Source organism: Tenrec ecaudatus, chromosome 3 (assembly GCF_050624435.1).
Source record: "Tenrec ecaudatus isolate mTenEca1 chromosome 3, mTenEca1.hap1, whole genome shotgun sequence".
NCBI classification, from domain to species: Eukaryota; Metazoa; Chordata; class Mammalia; order Afrosoricida; family Tenrecidae; genus Tenrec; species Tenrec ecaudatus.
Window position 1 is genome coordinate 185,387,914 of NC_134532.1, and position 6,812 is coordinate 185,394,725.

A 6,812-nucleotide genomic window follows, 5' to 3' on the forward strand; every position below is an offset into this window, starting at 1 on the left:
ATGTATGTATGAATTGTGATGGGAATTGTATGAGCCCCCAATAAAATTATTTTTAAAATTATATAAAATAGTTATAAAATATTAATATTATAAAATATTAAAATAATTAGATCTGAATTATTAAATCTAGATGATGTAGACTATGTTATATGTTCTTAGACCTATCTTTTTTTAAATAAAATTAAATATTAGTCTTCTACCAAGTTTACTCATTTCAATTTTTTATCCTGTCAGGGAGATTTATGAAACAAGAATCTCAAAATAAAAATAAGACTAAAAAAAAATAACTTTTAGAGTTCTAGAGTTAAAACACAGTTTTCAACTCACACAGTTCCTTTTAAGATCCTAGCAAATCAAATTACTTTTATCTAAGTAATTCTTTCCCAGATTTCCAATACGCCGGTGATCCTTTAACTCCGTGTATATTAGATGTGACTGTGGACTGTTCTTTATTTACTCGACAACGCTTATCTGCATTTTCCTTTTTTCTATTTCCAAAATAGCCATCTCTTTATGATCAAAGACAAAGAGATCAACTTTTGAAAAATTAATTTTCTTAACCATAAATGATGCAACACTTCTGGATGTTGTAAAATCTTTAGTAGGGAGGAGTTACCATGGTTACAAGACTATGAATCACCCTGGCTAAAAGTTCATGAAGGTCACTCTTTCGTAGGGTTGAGGCCTCAGAACAATGTATTGTCTCTGGCTGCTTGCACACTGCATTCCACTCGGCTCTGGAGGTGCTGAGTTGAGCAGTTCCAAGAGAAACCAAATACATCACAATAATTTACTATCTGCCTTTCATAGAAAATATGTCTACACCCTTATTTAAAGCTAAGGATTTACGGGTTTTGCAAGAACTAGAAGTTTACGTAGATCCCAGAGTTACATTAAAATGTAAACATTTAAAAAATACAGCTTAGGAAAAGGGACACATAAATATAACATCTTATTCTTAAAATTATTCCTGAACATACCTCTTCTGGTAATTTTCCTATAAGTCAGACTTGATGGCAGGGGGATTTTTTTTCATATTTTGGTTTATATACATTGGTGAATACCTGAATATTAATTTCTTTCAGGTAGACTAACCAAGGGATTAGAACTGGTCCCCAATCCGTGATGTATTTGAGCGGAGACATCAGTTACCTGAAGGTGGACTGGCAGTCCCATTCCACCTGATGAGCCGCAAGTCGTTTAATGCGTTGTGTCTTTCTTTGACATGTCAGGCTCAAGTTCATATAGTGATTTTTAGGTCATCCAACATTTGGTGAGGTGCATAATACAATCCCCTAAAGTAAATGGAGACACAAGGAGATTTGTTAGAGAGGGCCTAGGGAGGATTCTAATCAAATGGAGGCATTTGCCAAGGATTAGAGGGACCAATGAGCGAATCTCCTGCCAGGCTTGATGCCTTTTCCTAGGCCTTCTTGTTGGGGAGGACATCATGTCACTCCCTCTGTTTTCTCAGGGGGAGACTCCATTGCTAAGTGGAGAACTATTGGAGGAAAGCAGGTACTGTCCCCTCCTTGTTCCTGCACACAAAGGTAAAGTAGTTGATCGGAGGAGAAAGACTATGGTAACTGCCTTCCTCTGGGTTTTCTCTCTCCCTCTCCATCTCCCTCTCTCTGTTTGGCTGTCGAACTTCTGAATTTCCTCTTTCTTCTACCCGTCATGCTGTAAATGCTTTGAAAGTGATTAGGGCAAAGAATGTACAGATGTACATTATACAATTGATGTATGTGGGAATTGTGATAAGAGTTGTATGAGCCCCTAATAAAATGTTAAATAAAAGATTCCTACTTTAAAGGACTTTAGTGCACTCAATAGAGGAGCCCTGGTAGCATAGTGGTTATGAGTTGGGGCTCAGATTCAAAAGGTCAGCAGTTCTAATCCAGTAGCTGCTCTGTGGGAGAAAAATTGAATTCCTACTCCCATAAACAGTTATAGCCCCAGAAACCCACAGGGGAAGATCGAGCCTATCCTCTTGGATCCGTTTAAGCCAGCATCGATGATGGCAGTGAGAGTGAGTGAGTACACTCAATGATCATTCAAGACTCAACGATGAATCTGAAAGACTCCTGTGTACTAATCCTGACTGTACTACTGAGTGGTTGGTGACCTCAACAGTGAGCTTCTTGGGCTTTTGTCTGTCTAGGATGGCATGCAATACAGTCTGCCCATTCATCACAAGCTTACAATAAAAGTGACATGAGAACATGTGCATTAAAATGCTTTGACAAGGACTTATGCAGAGGAAGTACAAAATTACTTTAAGCACAAACTCAACATGAGGTAGAACATATTTTCTTAAATGTTAATGTGTAAATGTCCTGCGGATCTTTTAAAATGCAGACTCTGCCCTGCATGTGTGGGGTGGAACAGAGTCTGCATTTCTAACAAGCTACCAGACAATTATGCAGTGATGCTGCTACTGGCCCGTGGACCAGTCTGTTCTTGGCAAGGAGCTGGAACAGCTTGTTCAGATCCTTCTGTGCCCAGCGACTAGATACCACTCTAATCAGTCTCTTAAGGATCCCAGCCTGGCAGAATTACCCATGGAACGACACGCTCGTTTTATGATTCTGAAACAGGTAGTCCATAGGAAAGTTGTGAAACCCCCCACCAACTGCATATCGGCCTTTTCAGAGCGACTCTGTTGTGACTAGTCTGTCTTAATCAGCTGCTTGCTATGACAACATACTCATACACGACAAACAACAATTCATGACATGTAAGCATCAAAGTTGCTTGCACAAATAATCAGATGACTCAGAAGAAGAGTGAGTTTTAAAAGGCAACTAAATATATATATATATATATATATTATATATATATATACACACACAATCTTCATGGTATGTTTATGTATGCAGTAGAAAATGGGCTCTGCTAATTTAAGTAAAAAGAGAATGTGCTCAAGGTACGTGGAGAAATTCAAAGTGAGGCTGAAGCTAGGCTTCAGGATCTTCTGAAAAATGAAATACTCTGTAGTGACGGCTAGGATGAATAAACATCAGCGCTTACTTCGGTCGCTCATGTCACTACAATTAAGGGTCAGTTCAAGCAAGATGCATGTGACTGGCCAAGGCATGTTAAGCGGCTACTCCTTAGTATGTTGGAGCCATGAAAGTAAGTATGTGATGGAAGAAGCCTCTTCTCTTGCCAAATCAAGGACCAGGGAAATTATACACCTTTTTGAAAAAGAGGCGTATATGGTGGTACAAAATGTCAATACTCACAAACCCCAAAATTGGTGGTTTGAGTTCACCCGCATCTACAGGCATCTTGAAAGAAATGCCTGGGAATCTATTTGAAACCCATTCTTCATCTCAGTGGCTTGAGTAACATCTAACTACCTATGAGCAGCTATCTGATACATAGCTAGTGATCTTTACTTGTTTGAAGCAAAGAGAAAGAAGAAACTCAAAATCTTAGAGAAAAAGAAAGCTCTACTGGACTATGGGAGCTATAGCCTCATCGATCCTGAGACCCAAAGAAGTAGCTGGTGTCCAACTGCCATTGTTGACCATTCTGATGAAGGCCAAAATAAGTGCAAATTAATATATCGTATATACTCGAGTATAAGTCAACCCGGATATCAGCCGAGGCACCTAATTTTACCACAAAACTGCATTAAAAACTGTGCTGAATCTTAAAGGCTTGAAGGTAAACAAGCAGCCATCTAGCTCAGAAGCAACAAAGACCACATGGAAGAAACCCACCAGCCTGTGCAACCCACAAGGTGTCAAGGGATCAGGTATCAGGCATCATCAGAACAAAAAATCTTACCATAGTGAATGAACGGGGAGTGCAGAGTGGAGACCCAAAGCCCATTTGTAGGCCACTGGACATCCCCTTACAGAAGGGTCTTGGATAGGGGATGAGACAGTCAGGGTGTGATGTAGCAATGATGAAAAATACAACTTTCCTCTAGTTCCTAAATGCATTCTCCCTCCCCTCCTACTGTCATGATCCAAATCCTACCTTGCAAGTCTGACTAGACCAGAGGAGGTACACTGGTACAGATAGGAACTGGAAACACAGGGAATCCACAGTGGATGATCCCTTCAGGACCAGTGGTGTAAGTGGCAATACTGGGAGGGCATAGGGAGGGTGGGTTGGAAAGGGGGAACCTATTTCATGGAGCTACATGTGACCTCCTCCCTGGGGGACATAAAAACAGGAAAGTGGGGGAAGGGAGACATGGGACAGAGAAATACATGACAAAATAATAATTTATAAATTATCAAGGGTTTATGAGGGAGTGGGGAGTGGGGAGGGAGGGGAAAAAAGTGGACCTGATCCTAGGGGCTTGGGTGGGGAGAGCAAATGTTTTTAGACTGATGAGGAAAATGAATGCACAAATGTGCTTTACACAATTGATGTATGTATGGATTGTGATAGGAGGTGTATGAGCCCCTAATAAAATGATTTAAAAAAAAGCCGTGCTGAGAAACTTGGCATATACAGGAGTATATATGGTAATAGAACAAACTGCAAACCAGGGCTCACATTCTTAAAAGCAAAGTCCAGATATGCCGGACCAATTGAGACTAAAGAACTCCTTGAGACATACTTTAAATCTTGAACAATTATCATAGCCCAAGGTCACATTTTAGCAACATGGAAAGTTGGTGCACGAAACAAAGGATATATTTTGTGAGGACACTGCTCCTTTAAACACTGTCCATGGTCTACTGCCTTTCTCTTTACGCAGGTCAAGAGGAGTCTACTCTAGCCAGTGGCTTCCTACTGTATGGAACAAGGTAGAATTAAGAAAATCAAAAAATAAAGACATGGAAATAAATTCACTTCAATGGATTAATGGGCTATGTGTACCCAGGCCATAAGACTATATAGTAGCTAACTAGTACTACCAACCACTTTGAAAATAATCACACTAGAAGGTCCTGGATAGAGTGTGAGAAAATTTGGAACACAACTCAGAATGATAAAAGACTAGACTAGTTGATCAGAGATAGACTGATGGACTCGCTGAGACAATGCTCTTGGTCACTCCCCAGCCCAGCAACTGAATCCATTTTTCATTCAATGAAGAGACATGTCTATAAAATAAACAAGGAAAATAGGAAGGATCAACTAATGATTCAAGATCAAAGGGGAAACATTAGTTCAAGGAAAAAGTTCAGAAGGTAGGAGGGGTTAGTAAAGAAGGATGGATCGAATGATAAACATAGGTAGAAAGTGGGGTAAGTGATCTTACATGGTATGGATTGTAATCAGTTATATAGAATAAGATATGTATGACTATTAACTGGAAAATTAATGTGATCAGTAAATCTTGACTCAGTTCCCAATAGAGTTAAAAAAGGGAGAGAAATTGAAGAAAGAGATAAGGACATGTCCCCAGAGCCAGCAAAGAATGACAGCCTTTGCCAAGAGCTGGTGCTGTAGGGGCCCGCCAGTCAGTTCCAACTCACAAAACCCCCACGCACAATAGATCGAAACACTGCCCGGTCCCACATCATCCTCACACTTATTGTTCTCTGAGACCATTGTTACAGGGACTGTGGCAGCCTTTTCCCTTTAAAACATCCCTCTTTTCTACAGGCTACAATACCACCACTTGTCTATGGTGGCTTGTGTGCGGCTGCGATTTTGGAAGCTAAGTGAACCAGTTTCAGCAGCACTTCCAGACTAAGAACAGAAAAGGAATTGGCGGGACATTTCTGAGGTATTAGACATTGGAAACCTTATGAATAGTAGCAGAACAGAAATAGCGCCAGAAGATGAGCCCCTCTGGTCAGAAGACATTCCAAAATATAACTGAGAAAGACTTGTGGACCCAAGGTAAAATTGATCGCAATGCCAGGGACATCGTAAAGCTCTCAGGATCTTCATTGGCTGATGGGGCAAGATTCAAAATGAGAAGAAACAGCTGGAAACATCTATGAACAATTAGAACTTGGAATGCATTAAATAAGAATCTAGGAAAATTGGGAGTGTTCAAATAATGTAATGCACAGCATAAAGATAGATATGTTGCCAAGCAACCCCCAAACCCCTCAATACCATTGAGTTAATGACAACTCATAAGAACCCTATAGAACAAGCCAGGACTACCTTTCTGGGTTTCTGAGACTGTAACTCTCGACAGAAAGCCCTGTCTGTTTCCTGAGAAGCGGCTGGTGGTTTTGGACTTCTCATCTTGGTGATCACAGCCCACTGTGTAACCACTGCTCCACCAATGGCTCCATCGTAGGTATCAGTAAGCTGCAGTGGACCGGAACTGGCCATTTTGAAGTGAAAAAGAGGAAGACTCTTGATGCGCTAGATTAACACAGTGGTTGCTGAAAATGGGCTCTTACCTACCAATTGGACAGATTGTGCAGCGCTGGAGAGTGCTTCATTTTGCTGTGGGTCATTAGGAGTTACAACTGACTTGACAACCTCCAGCTAGAACAGTAGCATAGATTTGTGTCAACTTGGTTGTGCTGGGATCCCCAGGAGTTTGGCAGTCAGGCCTCCCTATTAAATGTAGGTCACAGCCTGATGCCATGCCCTTGAGGGTAGGCTCTGCTTCATGGCTATACATTGACTGAGCAATTTGCTGATTGTCTCCGTTCTTCTTCAGACTGACCTGGATCCATTATCGGGTTTCTTTGCACTTGAACCACAGTCCACCATCTGACCTCCTGACTGCGGAAGCTTTTTGCAGCCTGCCCTGTTCTCTCCCTTGAATTCACTTGACTCTGTTTCCATGGTCCTGTGGCTTTTCTGCCCCATGCTTCATCCTCCCGTCTTCACGGTCTATCGTCTGGCTTCCTGGTGTTCAGAGCTTGTGG